Source organism: Ochotona curzoniae, unplaced genomic scaffold (genome assembly GCF_017591425.1).
Source record: "Ochotona curzoniae isolate NIBS_2020 unplaced genomic scaffold, NIBS_Ocur_1.0 scaffold_2476, whole genome shotgun sequence".
Lineage (NCBI taxonomy): Eukaryota > Metazoa > Chordata > Mammalia > Lagomorpha > Ochotonidae > Ochotona > Ochotona curzoniae.
In genome coordinates this window covers 10,484,794-10,502,519 of record NW_024467095.1, presented here as the reverse complement: position 1 = coordinate 10,502,519, position 17,726 = coordinate 10,484,794, and the positions used below count along the sequence as shown (strand labels likewise).

The 17,726-nt window shown below is 41.0% G+C and overlaps 1 protein-coding gene across 2 annotated transcripts in view; it reads right to left on the bottom strand.

Annotated features, from left to right (window-relative positions):
• IMMP2L (inner mitochondrial membrane peptidase subunit 2) overlaps positions 1 to 17,726 on the bottom strand; it is a 691,058-nt gene that overhangs the window by 282,894 nt on the left and 390,438 nt on the right. The window lies entirely within an intron of this gene.

Below are 17,726 nucleotides of genomic sequence, written 5' to 3'. Positions count from 1 at the left end.
GGTTCTCCCTCCTCCGCCCCTGCGAGATCACTCCCATCAGCACTAAAATGTGCCCCCCTGACCTCATATCTCTGCTACATTTTGCACTTCCCCACTCTCCCTCTCACTGTTTTCTTTGAAGTCTGCTCTAGTGGCTTTTGTCTCCACCATTCCACCCAAACAGCTCTAGCTAGGGTCAGTGCCACTTGACTCCTTGAAATGTGTGTGTCATTGGGCTCAGAAACTGAATATATTCTTTGTTCTCCTTTTGCCTCATCAGCTGCATTTTCTCAGTCTCCCTTGTAGATTTTTGATCTTCTTTCCAGTCTCCAAAAATTGGAATTCCCTGTGGCTCAGTCTGATCCTCTCCTTTATCAACCAAAACTGCCTAGTCAATCTCATCTATTCTCATGGATTAACTCCCACTGATGTATACATGTGTACACAAACAATACATACAGACTTAAGGCTCTTCTATCCAAAATCCTCTCATCCTCACCTTGATGTGTTGTCAGCATATCAAAAATCCGATTCTACTTTGTCTGCTCGATTTCCCCCCACTGCACTTAATATCATCTCTATCGTCTCATTAAAAAACATTGTTACTGCCTCCACTCATCTCTCACTCACATCTGACTTGGCTAAATTTTAGCTCTTCCTGCAGAATATATTCAAAATTTAGTCCTTCTCAATGTTTAATCACCATTTGTGCTATTATCATATGTCTTTTGGAATACTGCATTACCCTCAATCAATCAAAAGCTTACAAAGTGTAACACAATAAAATTCTTTCAATATCCTTCTGAGGTCATCTCCTTCCAGATAACTTCATTTGTCCTACTCTCGACCACACTGTTCCTCTTAGCATCTCTAAGTACATCATGAATGCTGCCATCTCAGACTCTGTGTCAGAAGGCCTTAGCCTCTCTACCCAAGATCACTGTTCCCCCAAATGCTTGTATGGCTGCTTCTCTCATTTTCTTCAGGTGTTTTGTCAAGTGTCCTTGTATTTCCCTGACCACACCCTTCGTAGAATGCTAGCTTCTCTTGCTGCCCCTCTAAACTTTATCTTTCTCTCTCACACGCAAGCACATACACATACACAGAGTCATGCATACACAAGAACACAGCATTGGTGCTATAGTTGACTTTTATGTTTCCTCCCAATGTTCTCTGTATATAAAATTAGGCAGCAGGTATGACTGCAGGGACATTAGTCAGATAAATATACTATTCTGGTCTCATGGCCTAGAATAATGCATAGCACATAGTTGGCGCTCAAATGTATTCATAGGTGGTAGACATTGTGGAACAGCAAGTTAAGCTGCAGTTTTGAATGCAAGCATTCAATCAATATATGCAAGCCTGGGTTCAAATCAGACTCTGCTTCTGAATCACTTTCTTGCTAATGTTCAAGTATCTGGATCCCTTTCACCCCTTTGGGAGTTCTGGATGTAGTTTCTGGATGTAGGTACCTGGCTTCTGTTGGTCTATCTCTGCCTTATGCAGACATTTAGAGAAATGATTCAGAGGGTTCTCTCTCTCTCTCTCTTTTTCTATCTCTATCATTCTCTTATTTTTCCTTTTAAGTAAGTAAAATTAGTAAAAGTGAAATTTTGTATAAGTAGTAAGATGAAAGTAATCATGGGAGGTCTGGTGAAGTTGCAATGGAAAGCTACAATGCTGCCCCGTCTTTAGCTAGAGAATGAGCTGTTGGCTTCCACAAACCGGATTTTTTTTTCCCAATTTCTATATATTTATCTTTTTTAAAAGAATTGAAACACAAAGAGCCAGAGACAGAGCAGGAGATGGAGGAAGAAAGGGAAAGGGCGAGGGGGAGAGAGAGAAAAAAAATCTCCCATTTACTGGTTCATTTCCCAAAACCTGCCATACTGGAACTGATCTAACCTGAAACCAGGAGCTCAGAACACAACCGAGGTCTTCCACATGGTGCCAGGGACCAGAACCATCACATTCCTCCTCCCAAACACAGCAGCAGAAAGCTATAATTGGGAAAGGAATCAGGTTTCAAACCTCTGTACTTCAGTATAGAATGCAGGTATCCTGAGCAGTGTCTCAAACCCAGCTCCAAGAGCAAGGAAAAGCAGGATTATGTGGAATACATGTTGATCTCATGCCACTTTGACATGCGTAATCCATAACACATACTTCATTTGCCTCAAATGCTGAAGATCAGCATTGGCTGATCTTTTAATACCTATCTATTGCTTATGTACTATGGCCCGGATATCTTCTCTCTAAAACAACAAAATAGGGCTGGCACTGTAGTACAACAGATTAAGTTTCTACTTGCTATATCTGTATCTCACATCAGTGTGCTGTTTCAAGTCTTGGCCACCCTGCTGCTGATCCAGCCCCCTGCTGATTCTCCTGGTGAAGGCACTAGAAGATAGCTCAAGTGCTTGGACCCCTGTCACCCACATAAGGGACCGTGGCTTCTGGCTTCTGGCTTTGGCCTTTCCCCAAACTGGCTGATCTGGTCATTTGGGAAATGAGTCTACACATCAGAGATCTTTCTGTCTCTTTCTATCTCTATCACTCTGTATTTCACAAAAATGCAAATAGATATTTTAAAAAGCAAAAGAATTTGACCATGCAGCTTTCAAAGTTTCGCTAGATAAGATTTTGAGCATTAATTATTTTTACTGTTGCAAACCATTTCTTTATGGGTGTCCTTGTTATTTGACCAAGGGTTAGAACTGCAATTACTTCATTAACATATCATTAATTGCAGATTTAATGAGAATATACAACACACATATTCCTTAGGTTGTTTTTTCCATTTTAACTCTAACCTGAACACTTTTCCTAAAATTGTAAATTCCATGAAGGCAGACACTTTTTTTTTTTTGCTCAAATTGCCTAGCAATGTATGTCACACACAACGGATACTTTGAAATGATATAATGGAGGTCAATACAATGGCTCAATTGCTTAATTCTCTCTGCTTAATCCTCAACTGTTTAGTATCCATATGGGCACATATTTATGGCCTGGCTACTCCATTTTCCATTCAGCTCTCTGTGTATAGTCTGGGAATACAGTGGAGGATGGCCCAAGTCCTGGGGACCCTGCACCAACATGAAAGGCCAGTAAGAAGTACCTGGCTCCTGACTTCAGATCAACTCAGCTCTGGTTGCAGTCACTTGGTGACTGAAACAGTAACTGAAAGATCTTTTTCTCTATCTCTCCTTCCCTTTGTAAATTTGATTTTTCAATGGAAATAAATAAATATTAAAAATCATAAAATGCCACAATGAAGAGTCAAGCATGAAGCACAGGTATGGAAGAGCAGTCCAGAGGTAAAATATTTCTAATTTCATTATTACCACGAGGAAATTTTAAATTAAGCAAGAAATGTTGAAAATTCTCATGCTGCATGTGGCTCTAATTACACTTATTTTTTGTTGTTGTTTCTATTCCCAGTCTGTCTGCAAAATGAATAAAAAGAATATGCCCATCTTTGGAAATTCTGCAAACGTGGTGAAAATGCTGAAAAAGCCACTCCTGCCCATATTCATATTCCACTCTGGCAGATGGATTTAAGTATGTTAGAGTACCCTGAGCAGAAGTTGAAAGCATAAATGCTGCAGGTTTGAGGGTCCTGCAAAAAACCACTGAAGAGAAATTAAAGTAAGACTCTGAACCTTGTTTGTGTTCTGTAACACTGCTCCAAGGCAACAATTTTATTTTTAAACGTATGCCCTCATTTACTCAGGAAATTAAGAAATGAACTCTCTCCGTGTCAGTGTCCTTGCTCCCAACATGACTTAGCCATCGGCTGATTTACAATTGGGTCCTAATTGAACAGTTATGGTTTAAACCATATCAGCATATCTGTTGCTCTCTTAGAGAAATATTCAAGGCATTTCTCATAGATGTTTACAGGAAAAGCAAAGACTACCATGAATCTTGGGGTAGATAAGATGCCATAGACTAAACATCTTGTTTTATTTCCCTTATATTTTCTTTCTAATAAATATTCTCAAATCCTTGCCTTTCAAAATATGTTTCATTTTTGCTATCATGAAATGAGATATTTTGGAGAACTCATACCATCTTAGGTCTTTAGCAATGTAACTGAAATTTTGGTTTGACAATCATTCATATGGGAAAACAGCTTCACACCATATTTAATCTTTCTTTTTCAAATATTTTCTGTTTTTGATCCCAAATTTATAATTAGGAAATTTGTTTTTACTGCAACTAAAATTTATCATTTTCCCAACATGTTATATTTTTAAATATTTTTTTATTATTTTATTATACAGTTTAATAGGCACTGGGGTCTCCCCTCCTGCTCCTTAAGTTCCCTCCCCTCCCCTTTGTTTTCCCCTCCAGTCTTACAATGGGTGTCTTTCATGAATTTTAATGAGTTCCTATATTACGCAGTGGTATATTCAGTTAGATGACTTCACCTGGGAGAAATGAATAGGAACATGCACACTGTTTCAGGCATAAGGGAGCAAAAAATGGTTGTTTTACATAAAAACTGTAAAGATTTTCTAAGTAGACTCACTAGCATGATTATCTCAAACAAGATTCTTACTACAGGCCAGAATTTTTAAACTTCTAAAGCTGGACAGGAGACTTCAGATGCATACAGACAAGTGGTTCAAAGAAGAAAAACAAATTGTGTGGGCATCGATGGATTACTGGAAGTCACAAGAGACAGTGGGGTCTACAGCCCAGGTCCAGTGGGCGAAATCACGTAACCGAGGCTCACGCTCATGTGAAGAACAAGATTAGTGAGCACAAAGAAAGAAGAGAGTTACATGCTTAGCCAATATTTTGGCTAGAAAATGGGTGTTCGGGGTACAACACTGCCAAGTGTAGCATAGTTTCAAGTGAAGGCAAGTTAGAGGTAAGGCTTAAAGCTTGCTGCTTATTGAAGTCATTAGAGTTCACTCCCCACACACATATACATCTTATTTTTAAAACATTTATTTAGTTAACTGAAAGTCAGCCTTGGAGAGAGGGAGAGGGAGGGAGAGAGAGAGAGGGGTGGAGGGAGAGAGAGAAAGACAGAGACAGAGAGAGAGACACACACACACAGAGACAGAGATTGAATCCACTGGTTTGTTCTACAGATGGCTATATGGCCATGGCACTGCAGGTGGTAAATCTACTTAACACACCTCATTCAGGAGACTGTCTCAGGTGTTTAAAATGCCTCCCATGAGTCAGATACAATTTTACTGCCCAAGTCCAGACAGTGTGCCAAAAAACCCAGCAGATGAAGGTAACAATTAGGAAAAGGGCTGCAGAAAAAGTGACATTGGTGAGCAGGTAGAGATTAGAGGATAAGCAGTGATTACAGAGAGCAAGAAAAGCAACCACTACAGGGTATTTTCAAATACATGGTGCCAGTTGCCAGTGGAAAGAGAGAAAATAGTGTGCTGGCTTAATCATGTGGAGTTATCAGGACTAAATTTTAAATGTACTTCCATTTGCTAGCAGCAGTATTCATTAGGATCTGATTCAGTAACACTTCTAAATGTTGGCTAGACTGTTCACCTGGAAAAACACTGCTCTCTTTCCCTTTTCCTAAGCTCCTGTGCCTCGTCTACACAGACAGGGATCTGTGTTACCATGAAACACCAAAACGGCACAAATACAAATGCCTACCACAAAGGACATGTTCCTGTAGGGAAACAGTACATTTAAAACACAGTTTGCGAAAGAAAACAGACTCCTTGCCATGTCATTGCTTTGAACTGAGGCCTGGAGGAGGAAAACAATAAACAAAGCAACTGTGGGATGCTGAAGTACTTTTTCTTTTCTGGATCAAGATCATTTCCTACAGCTGAGTAATTACACTCCTAGCCAAGACATCTCTTTGGCATGTTGTGATAGTCTGCAACTCTGCTACCAGACAAGGAACAAAATCTGGCACTATGATATATTGAAGACTGCAACAATTGATGGGATGGTAGTTATTTTTCCATAAAGAATGAGTGAGTGTTGGGCTGGCACTGTAGCATAGTGGGTACAGTTACTATCTGCAATGTCAGCATCCCATTTGGATCCCAGTTAGTGTCCTAGCTCTTCCACCTTAGATCCAGCTCCCTGCTAATGGCCAAGGAAAGCAGAAGAGGATGACCCTGAGTGCTTGGGTCCCTGCTACCCATGTGGCAGACTTACAAGAAGCTCCTGGCTTCCAACTGGTCACTGCAACCAAGTGAGAAGCAAACCAGTGGATCTCTCTCTTTTTTGCTCTGTAACTCTCCTTTAGAATAAAATTAAATACATCTTAGAGAGAACAGAGGGCCAGACAGAGAAAGAGATATTTTCCATCCACTGGCTCATTCCCCAAATGGCTGCAACAACTGGGGTTGGGCTATGCCAAAACCAGGATCCAGGATCCAAGGGCTTCTTCTGGATCTTCCATATAGGTACAGGAACCCAAATATTTTGGATATCGTATGCTACTTTCACAAGCACAGTTACAAGGAGCTGGATGGGAAATGGAGCAGCCGGAGCTCAAACCAGCATCCACTGGTGAGGCCAATGTTGCAGGGGCAAACTTTTCCTCCTATTGCACAGAGTCAGTCCCAGGTTTTGGTTTTTAAGAATGACTCAGTGAATAAACAACTGAACAAAAGAGAACCTATCCATCTACTTACATGATTTTTACTAACTTATGGATCAATTCTTATTTACAAGAAACTGTCTGTGTAGGGAAAGTGATGATGTGAGCTTGAGATACATATAAATTTTGGGTGAGGCAGCACACACTTCTCATGCTGTGGTTACTCCCCGTCATGTTGTAGCTCCACGCCCCCTCCAACCCCAACTTTATGACTGGGAAGTACATGACCAGAGCTCACTTTTCCCAAGTAATTTCCCTTTTATGCGGGTAGGCAAGAAGAGGCAAGTTGGTCAATTCTCACTCCCTGTGTAAGCTAACACAGGGATTTACTGAGTTAAGAGTGGGAGAAAGGTACATGGGCAGAGAATTCTATTCATCAAAGAGCTAAAATGCAACGTAGATCAAAGACACATGAATAAAAGAAATGTTTATGGCTATTTCAGCTGAAATTTGATCTAGCTAATTTTCCTATGTACCATTTCTGATGGAATGTTGAAGCATGGATTTTCAGGGTAAACAGTACAATTATTTCCATCATTATTCTGAAATTATACACAGTCTTTCTTTAAGAAGCATCAGCAGCTCACACAACATGGCAATTATCCTCAGAAATACATTACTACAGTGGGAATAGTATTTTATAATAAGGGAGCTAATAAAAATAAAAAGAAATATAAGTAGCATAAGGGCAAATAAACAGAAATATACTCATTTCTTCGATCCTGATAGTTTTTCACTTTACAGTGAAGATATTCACACAAAGTAATGTTTATATATGATTCTAACAGAGAAAACCAAATGTAACTTGAAAAACATAGATTCTTAATGCAAAAAAATGCACGATAAAAGAGATTATGAATGCAAATTAGTAGAGATTTATTATATTAATGACAGCTACTCTAAGGTTTTATATTTAAGATAGACATATACACATGAATTTCAAAGATGACCCAGTTGAACCCCTTTAGCTTACAGATTTGTTTGTAAAAAGTTTTAGCCTTTTTTTTTTACAGACAATAAAATGGAAGTCCATAGGGCTCAAGACAACTTATTTCATCAGAATATGCTCAAGTTTCCTTGGCAGGCAGAAAATAGTAAATGCACTAAATTCTGTAATAAAATTTACAGTTAAAAAGAGAGAGGAGGTTCTCTATAGTCACAGGCACCACATTTTTAATGTGTGTCTATTCTGTATTGGGCATTGTGAGTTATGGCAGTAAGCTCTAAACTGGCATGCATAATGACTTCAAGAATTCTATAACCCACTGAAGAACACAGACAGACATAATCAGAAGACCCCACAGAAAAAGGCTATAAAAGGGGGTGGAGTATAGGCCCTATGGAAGTCAGAGTGGAGAATGCTCAGATTATCAAAAATTGATCTATCACATGACCCAGCTATCCCACTTCTGGGAATATATCCAAAGGAATTGAAATCTGCATATGAGAAAGTGACATGTAGCCCTGTCCTTATAGCAACACAATCCACAATGGTAAAGACCTGAGAAACAACCCAGATGCCCATTGAAAGAGGAATGGGCTACATCCACTCAGCAACTGAAAAACATGAAATTCTACTAGTTGCCAAAAAATGGTCTAAACTGGAGAGCATTATGCTTAGTGAAATAAACCAATTCCAAAAGGACAAATATCATATGTTCTCTCCAATATAAAGCAATATAAAGTAACATTTATGTACAATACAAAGCCAAAACATATTTAGGTAGACAATTATATATATTCTCAGAGATTAACTATATTAATAATATTAACTATATTAACTAGCATATCAGGAGGTGAAGATACATTGCAGTATGCATCTCCCAAATAAAAGCAGGACTACCAGTGAAACTGTTAAACATACCTTGACAATATGATACTAGATTTTCCATCATTGCCACTATCTACAATGTCACTTCACTTCAATTGCAGAATTTTGGATCTGTGACTGTTATTGAAGGACTATAGAATTGTAATAATATGGGGGAAAATGGTGAAGGAGGGGTAGAATTGGAATGCAGGACAGGAAGCTTGAGGGGGGAATCCCTACATCTACAAAACCACATCATGGAACATAATAACAATAAAACACACACACACACACACACACAAGAAAACATTAAAAGGGGGATGTAAATGAGAGTAAATGAGATTGTTACGCACCAAGTGCCAGACCGCAAAAGGCCTAGAGAACTATAAGGAGCTCAGCATTATCATAAGTGATCATTTGTGAAGGTTTCTGGTTTTAAAGTTTTCTTTCATTATTAACTACTGGAGATGCAAAAAAAACCAAAAACCCAGAGATAAAGATGGAAATAGAGATAGATCTACCTCTATCCATATACCCAAAATGCCCAGGCCAAAATCAGGAGCCAGATATTCAATCTGGATCCCACATGTGAGTAGCAAGAATTTAAGAACTTCATTGATCATCAACTAGCAGGAGACTGAAAAGAAGAGCTAGGACTTGAACCCCGGAACTGGGATGTGGGATGAAAGCATTTCAAGCAATGGCTTACCCAACTGCACTGAATGCCCACCCCACAAAATGTTTTAAATGAGAGACAAATGGGAACAAATGATCAAAAAAGCTGTCTGATTGAAAAGGTGCAGTCATCATAGCAGACCAGTGAGAGCGGCAGTCACACTCCACAGCAGAGCTGGATGCCCTGCACGAGGAAAGTAACAGGAGGGGTGTCGGAAGCGATTTTTGCATTTCCCAGGCAAAATGCAAAATCTCCTGCCTGGATTGGAGGTGTGAGGGTGACAAAAACTGAAGGAGGGTGTCTAAGTTTTGGTTTCAGTAAGTGGGTGAACAGGAAGCCATTCACACAGAAAAAGCAGCAAGGGATGGGAAGAGGAGGCTGTGAGTGCAAGCAGCATGCATTTGCATGCATTGCTTCAACCTCACTGATCCCCTGTGCAAAGTCACATACCTACAAATGAGGAAAATAATTCATGCTATAGCAAAATGACATGAAGCCCTGTAATGTGTGCATCAGGATAGAGTAACATCTTCATCACACACATATTTTATTCAAGCTTAGCTTGAATATCTCAACATGTCTTTTTAAAAAATCTGGTTTTAAAGTTTTCTTTCGCTTTTGTAGCCTGTAAGAAATTCTTAGAAAAACAGATGTATAAAAAGTTTCCTTGTATCATGGAGGTCTGGAGCTGGGAGTCAAGTCAGGAAAGCTTTGGACTTATCTCCAGCTCTTTTTCCTTTTTATATGCATATCTTTTTTTAAACTTTATTTTCAATGATTTTTACAAAGCTGATTAGGGTGCAAAGGGTCAAGGGCTAGAGGAAAGTGAGTGAGATCGTTGTTTCCACATTCCCTTTTTTCCTTCCTGTATCTGGGGGAAGAGGGGAGATAAAGGGAAAAGCCTCCTAAACATTCCAGGGTCTCCGATGTGGGGCATGCTTTGAGGGTTCTGCTCAAGTGGTTTTGATAGTGCAACAGTTCTGAAATGCTGCTGATCTCACCACTCCAAGCAAGATGAAATCTCCCCAGAATCCAGAGGCTGACATAGTTCACCTTAGAGTCTCCATTTGCCTAGGTATTCACTGCCAACACTTGGCTGGCGTAGTTAATTGATCAGTTCTATCCTCCATCCTCTGTCATTGTACTAGGTGTCCTCCGCAGGCTATAATGTATTACCATATCCTCCATGTACATCTGGATATGCTACCCACTGCTCCATCTAAGCCACTGGGGAGGCCCAGCTCTGACATATACACTCCTACAGTCAGACCATGAAGCATGTATTTCTCTCCATAGCTGGAGTTCTGAGTTCAGTGGTTCAGCTGGGGGTATCCCCAAAGAAACCTCACCTTAGGTGATTCCAGACCTGATTTGCCCAAATCAGGCTACACATACTGGTGGTTGTAATTGCTGGGTCAGTTCTGTGTCTAGCCCAGCCTAATTCTGTCCACCACACTCGCCCTTAACATAAACTAGCAGGAGCGGCAACCCACTCAGAGTGATCCCCGTGACCCCCACCAGGCCTGCCCTTGCCTGGGTTCCTGTTCTTGCCAGTATGTACAGCACACTGGTCCAGGCTGTCCCACATCCCATTCAGCTTTCACACGTCAATGGGCATTGAAGACTAGTTCAACTCAACCAGCTCCACTATCCAGTCCACAATGGTACCAGCAGATGCTCTTCTCTGTCTAGTCATGCCTGCTCCTAGTCCTGGTTCTCATGCTCACCAGTGGAAGTGTCAACCCAAGAGGGAGATGCTCACTGTTTCCCTAATGGGTTCACTCCCACTCCCAGATCTTGCACTCTCCAGGTGGTTCTGCAGTCTAGCTTAACAAAATTAGCTCCCAATGCCAGCATCTGCCAGCTGATGCTGAGGCAAAGCCCAACCAACCCACACTCACTCCTGCTTATTCATGCACCAGTAGGTACAGTCAACCTAGCCTGGCTTTCGCCTGATCCAGCTCACATGCAGGCCAACAGGAGTTGTAGCCCTGCCTGGTCTGGTTGCCGCGGATGCCAGCTCTCACGCTCACCAGTGGGAATGGTGGACCAGCAGGGGAGCACCCCACAGCTCCCCTACTGTGTTTGCCCCCTACTCCCCTGGTCTCATGTGTGCTACCTCAGTCCTGTGACACAGTGTGGCATGGCCCACCTCACCTCGGCATTTCTGTCTCTCTCTACCTTTCTAGTAGGCAAAATAAAATGACTGAAAGCAAAGTTCTGAAAGAGACAGTTTCACACCCCTGTTCATGGCAACACTATTTATAAGATCCAAGAGGTTGAAATATGCCAAATGTCAGTCACCAGATGAATGAATAAACATATATGGCATGTGGTATGTACATATAATATAATGTTACATTACCTTAATGTGGAAGTATATCCCATTACATACTACAACATGGACAAACCTGCAGAAATTATGCTAAGTAAAAAAATCACACGTATTATGATTTCCATATGGTATATAAGGTAATTGAGATTCTAGATACAGAATGTAGAATAATGGCTATGAGGTGTGACAGGAAAAAATAAAAGGGATAGGCAAGCAATTATGTAACATGTAATAGTGTTTTAGATTTGCAAATTTTTTAAAAAGGCCTAGTGATCTATTTCACAGCAGATATGAATATTCTTAACATTACTGAAAGGTACACTTAATCATTAAGAGGGAAAAATTTATATCACATGGTTTTCATTACAAAAAAAAGAGGTCACATACTATGGGTGTGAAATTTCAGAATAGGGAAATCTAGAGAGACAGAAAATAGAGTGGTAGTTGCTTAGGGCTGGAGAAATTGGAGGTGAATGGGGAGTGACTGTTAATGAGTACAAGGTTTCTTAGGAGGTTAAAAAAAAGTCTGGAATTAAATATTAACTCTGTGTATGCATTAAAAACCACTGGGTTTTATATTTTTCTGAAAAAAAAGTCTTCGATGTCTTCTGCTTGACACCTGTACTGCTTTTTTTAAAAAAAGATTTTTTTTTTTATTGCAAAGGTATACAGATATACAGAGAGGAGAAGAGACAGAGAGGAAGATCTTCTATCTGATGGTTCACTCCCCAAGCGACCACAATGGCCAGTGCTGCGCCAGACCAAAGCCAGAAGCCAGAAACTTCCTCCAGGTCTCCCATGCCAGTGCAGGAACCCAAGGCTTTAGGCCATCCTCGACTGCTTTCCCAGGCCACAAGCAAGGAGCTGGATGGGAAGTGGAGCTGTTGGGATTAGAACTGGCACCTGTAAGGGATCTCAGCGCATTCAAGGTGAGGACTTTAGTCGCTAGGCCACCGTGCTGGGCCCCTGTGCTACCTTTCACATTGTCCCATTCCTATACACCAAACAAACTTGGAAGTAATTCCAGACCATTCAACAACCTTACAAACACTAAGAAATACTAAAAAGTAGTTTTTAAAGATCTCTTAATAAGGGTCCTGCACAGTGGCCTAGTGGTTAGAGTCCTTGCATTGTATCTGCCAGGATAGCATATGGGTGCGAGTTCATGCCCCAGATGCTCCATATCCTATCCAGATCCCTGCTTGTGGCCTGGGAAAGCAGTTGAGGACAGCCCAATGCCTTGGGACCCTGCACTTAAGTGGAAGACCTGGAGGAAACTTCTGGCTCCTGGCTTTGGTCTGGCTCAGCTCTGGCCAAGGCGGCCACTTGGGGAGTGAACCAGCAGATGGAAGATCTTTGTCCCTTCTTGTCTCTTCAGACTTCATTTTCCAATAAAAACAAATAAATCTTTTTTTTTTTAATCTCTCAGTAATTATTTTATTTAAGCCATTGCATTCAACTCCCTAGAAATCAACAGCCAGCAATTGCAGCATCAGTAATGCTATGCTGAGAACAATGGCATAAAGCTGGAGAAACGTCAAGGATAAAAATGTGAAACTCTCTTTTCTGTGATTCAGCATGCACAGCAGAAGCAACTATACAAATCAGTCAGCTTGAATAAGATGTTTTGACATCTTATCTCAATGTCTAAAATTAAAACTACATCTTTAAATGGCACTGCAAGCCTTGTGTTTCATCTGGGCTAAACTTTAGATAAGAAGGAAGGGGAGTAGCAACAAGAATGCACATCCAAATGTTTTGGTTCTTTCCCCCAGAAACTTGAGAAAAGCTCTCACTAATGCATATCTATCCTGCAATACTACAACTGTTCTGGAGATATGTTCATGCTTTAATGGAATTCTGAGCAGAAAAATAAAGAAGCTTACTAAGATGACAGTAATCACCTCATCTCAATAGCTACTTCATTATGATTATAATCAATAGAGCTTCAGATGGTATTTTCTAAATATATTAACTTACTCTTGATTTTATTGTCACTTCTTATTTCACAGTAATGTCTTAAGTCCAGAGTGATATAAAACCATTTTATGTTTTAATAGAGTTCACCATGTGCTCAGCTAGAATGAGACTTAGGTATACTGCAATCTCATATTTCTAAATCTAAACACTGCGGGATCTGTAGCTAAAATATAGATGGATAGAGCAGGATGCCCACATCCTATGTCGGAGTCTCTGGGTTCAATACCCACCACAGGCTCCTGACTTCAACATGCTCCTGATGTGGATCTTGGGAAGCAGCCTTAATACTCAGGGATTGAGTTTCTGCTTCCTTCCTAGGACTTTTCGGTGCCTGGCTTGCCTGGCCCAGTCTCAGCCCACTCCAGCCATCACGGGCATCTGGGGAGTCAATCAGGGAATGAGAGCTCACTCACTGTATCTCTGTTTCCTCTGTCTCTTCCTCAGACATCCTACTCTTATTTACGGAAACTTAGATGCTCTTCTTATTATTATTGTTATTGACCATCCAGCTTGCTTTCAATCAGCCTTTTTCATACAATCTTTTCTTTTCCAGATATTTGCTGCAGGTGGAAGTTTCACTGGTATTGAGCTTATGGGCTGGGCTCCTTATCATTCCTCACCCCCACTAAGAAACCCAGCTAGAGCCAATGAGTCCTCATAGGCAAGGCTCCAGCAGGTTGAGAAAAACGACCACAAGGTAGACAGACATGGTAGCAATCAATAGCCAGACTGAACCTACAGAAACAAAGACAGGGAAAACACCCATTGAGCAGAAAGAAAGATTCTTTTATAAAGTGATGTCATTCTGAAGGATATAATGGCTTCTTTTTCCAAAGAAACACACTTATTTAACAATACCTTTTGGGCAAATTGCCAATCTTCTTAGAACATCAAAGTCATAGGAATTTTTAATGCATCCAGGCCCTAATATTGAGTATCAACCACTTGCAAGTCATAGCTCTTTTTACCATCTTTGTATTTTTTTTTCCAATTGTATGGCAGCATCATTATTCTATTATTTGAACTTGGTTTTTTTCTCAAAAGTAGAAAAATATCTAATAATTTCCTATAAGCACATTATTCTGGAAGATAGCAAGACAATTTTCAGTGCAGCTGAGACACTCCAGGTACTCATTCAAGTCATCACGCAGCATGATGGACCCGATCTAAGTGGGACAACAGTGTGAACAACCTGGTGAAGTGAGCATAGATACTGATTACAAATTGGGCATGCTGACATGCATAGAAATTGCCGATTCCTTCATTGAAATTGCCGATTCCTTCATTGAAATGGGATATAAAAAGGGAAGCCACAGAACATGGGAAAACTTCTAAAGAAAAGAAACATATTTTCTCTTGTACCAATCAGGAATTTAACTGAAGGCTGCTCAGACAGAATATCAACTACTCACACATGTTTATAAGTCCCAGACACTGTTTCACATAAGCAATTACCCTTCCAAATACACTTAGTTTACATTCCAGGAAATCCATCTGGAATTGAAAATACCCTAAGCAGAACATGCACTTAGTACAGGTAATCTACATAGCATCACATCTTACTACATGGTTCACTGTGCCTAGGTTTTCCTCATGGTCACATGACTGAAATGGGATTGCAATCTGTTATCAATGTTCAACATCACAAAAGATGACTAGCCTGGGAAAATGCCAAAATTTAAGATCTGAAGTATGTTTCCTATTAAGCGCATATTGCTTTAACACCATGGCAGAGTCAACAAAACCTGAACTTGAACTATTATAATTCAGGGACCTCCTGTATTTGTCCCATCTTCCAAACAATCCCCAAAGATCCCAAAACACAGAAAGTAATATGATTCCCATTTTCTATGTAAAGAAACTGAGGCCAAGAACAAAATTCCAAATACCACATAGCTACAAAATCAATGATTCAAAGTTTGGACTGCATAGTTTGAACACATTCCATTTTCTTAGCCAACAACAACAAAAGAGTACATATTTGTTTTCTTGCCAACACAGCTATTTTTAAAAATACCCATTTTGCAAGGTGTTCATGTTATTTAATGCTGCATCTGCATAGACAATGGGCCACCAAATCATCTATTGAATTACTGGAAATGTGCAAAGTAGCTGGAGGTGTAGACATCATGTACCTAAGTGTCTACCATGTTGCCTAGCTTCCTGGGGCCTGATTTGTGCACATAGGCTACAGTCTCTGCATTCGGAGCTCTTGGCAGTTTCTGCACTTTGTAAATGAGCTGAATGAAGATGGAAGGTGATTCGCTCAATGCTATGAGACGGCAATGTCTGGTGGCAGAGAGTGGAAAGAACACTGAAGCAGGAGGAAGGTGTGGGCACAAAGGAAACTGCAGCTGCTTTTCTGCTTTGGCTGCAGGCTTCCTCACGTTTTGCAAAGCCCAAGACCTACGTCCTCACTTTGCTGGAAGAGTTCAGGCAGCAGGGTGAGGAGCAGCTGGAGCAAAGAGGGAAGTCAGAAATCAGAGAGGCTCCAGCTGCAGGGAAGCTCTAGTGGCTGGTAGGCACACCCCTGTACTCAGGGGAGCACTGGCAGGGGGGCGGCATCCAGGAAGCAGTGAGAGGAGGAGGCAGGCTGCAAGGGGGTCTCCACCTACTTTTCAAAGGACCAAGAAGTCAAACAAAAAGAAAAAACGGATTTAGCCTCCTCTTTCAAGGGGTCTTGTGTCTTCTCCCTTTGAAAATGACTTTAGAAAAGTAAGGACAAGGTTGAAAGGGAACACAAAATAAACTCGGATTCATGCCTGGAGAATTAAAACGTGTTGAAGGAGGCAGTTGAAATCAGCAGCAGGGGTCAGTACCTTTGGAAGGGACCTGTGACCAGGAGGGCCTGCAGGCTGGCTGGCTGGCATTGTCAATTATCCCCAGGAAAACAAAAACATAAGGAGAGTGTAAGTTGAAAGGAAATTCAGTGGCTTTCCTTCCTTCTGATGTCCCTGTTCACAGATTCACTCTTTTTCCTGCAAGATTCATATATATGTGTGTGTACACATACACACATATATACATGGCATCTCAGCCACAATTTCAGGTCTTCCAGGAAGCTTTTCCTGATTTTGAGAATGATACTTCATCATGTAGTTCATTCATTCCATGCCGTGGTGTGGTTTATTCACTTACTCAGTAGGCATTTACTGCATGCGCAGCACATGCCAGGTACAAATAAAGTGATGAAAAGAACAGACCAGGGTGGGCATTGTGGTGTTGCAGGTTAAGTCAGTCACCACCTGGGATGCCCACACTTCCTATCTGGGGTGCAGGATTTGATGCCTAGCTCCTCCATTTCCAGTCCAGCTTCTTGGTAGTGCTGCTTCCCACAGAGGCAAATAATGGTTAAAGTACTTGGATCTCTACATACCATATGGGAAAACAAAGACTTCTGGATACTGGCTTTGGCCTAACCAAGTAACACCATTATGAGCAATTGAAGGTGAAGATTTTTCTATCTCTTCCTCTTTTTCTGTCACTCTGCATGTCAAATATTTTTTAAAAGAAATAGAAACAAAAAACTCCTGCATTGAGAGACTTAAATTCTACTAAAGTATACTAAATATCAGTTAAATTAGGTATGACAAATTTTATAAACCACTTACCAGGCAAAAAAGCATAATATGCAGCTTCATGTGGCTTACACATTTAAATTTCAGCCTATCCTTCCCCATTCCCACTGGATTGGAGGCTTAAAAGGCTAATCGTCCACTGCAGAGCCAGCATCCCATATGGGAACCAATTCTAGTCCTGGCTATTCCACTTCCAATCCATCACTCTCCCTGTTTATGGACTGGGAAAGTATCAGAAGGGAGTTCATGTCCTTGGGCCTATGTACCACATGGGAGACCCAGAGGAAGCTCCTGGCTCCTGCCTTCAGATCAGCTCAACTCCATAAGTTAAGCTGCTGCCTGGGAGGCTGAGATCCCATGGGGTGCTGGTTCCTGTTCTGGCTGCTCTATTTCCCATACAATTATGCTAATGCACTTCAGAAGACAGCGGGTGATGTCCCAGTGCTTGCCACACTCATAGGACAGCTGCAAGAAGCTCCTGAGTATAGCCTGGCCCAGCCTTGGCTATAGTCGGCATTTGGGGAGGGAACCAGCAGATGGAAGATCTTTTTTCTCTTGCTCCCTGGTATCTCTCTCTCTCTCTCTCTCTCTCTCTCTCTCACACACACACACACACACATGCACATGCACACACATTAACTCTTCTCTATGTAACTCTTCCTTTTAAGTAAGAAAAAAAATGTACAAGATTCCTTATTCATCTATTGAGATTGACTCTGTTTCTTGCAAAGAGACCCTGTGGAGCACCCAGGATT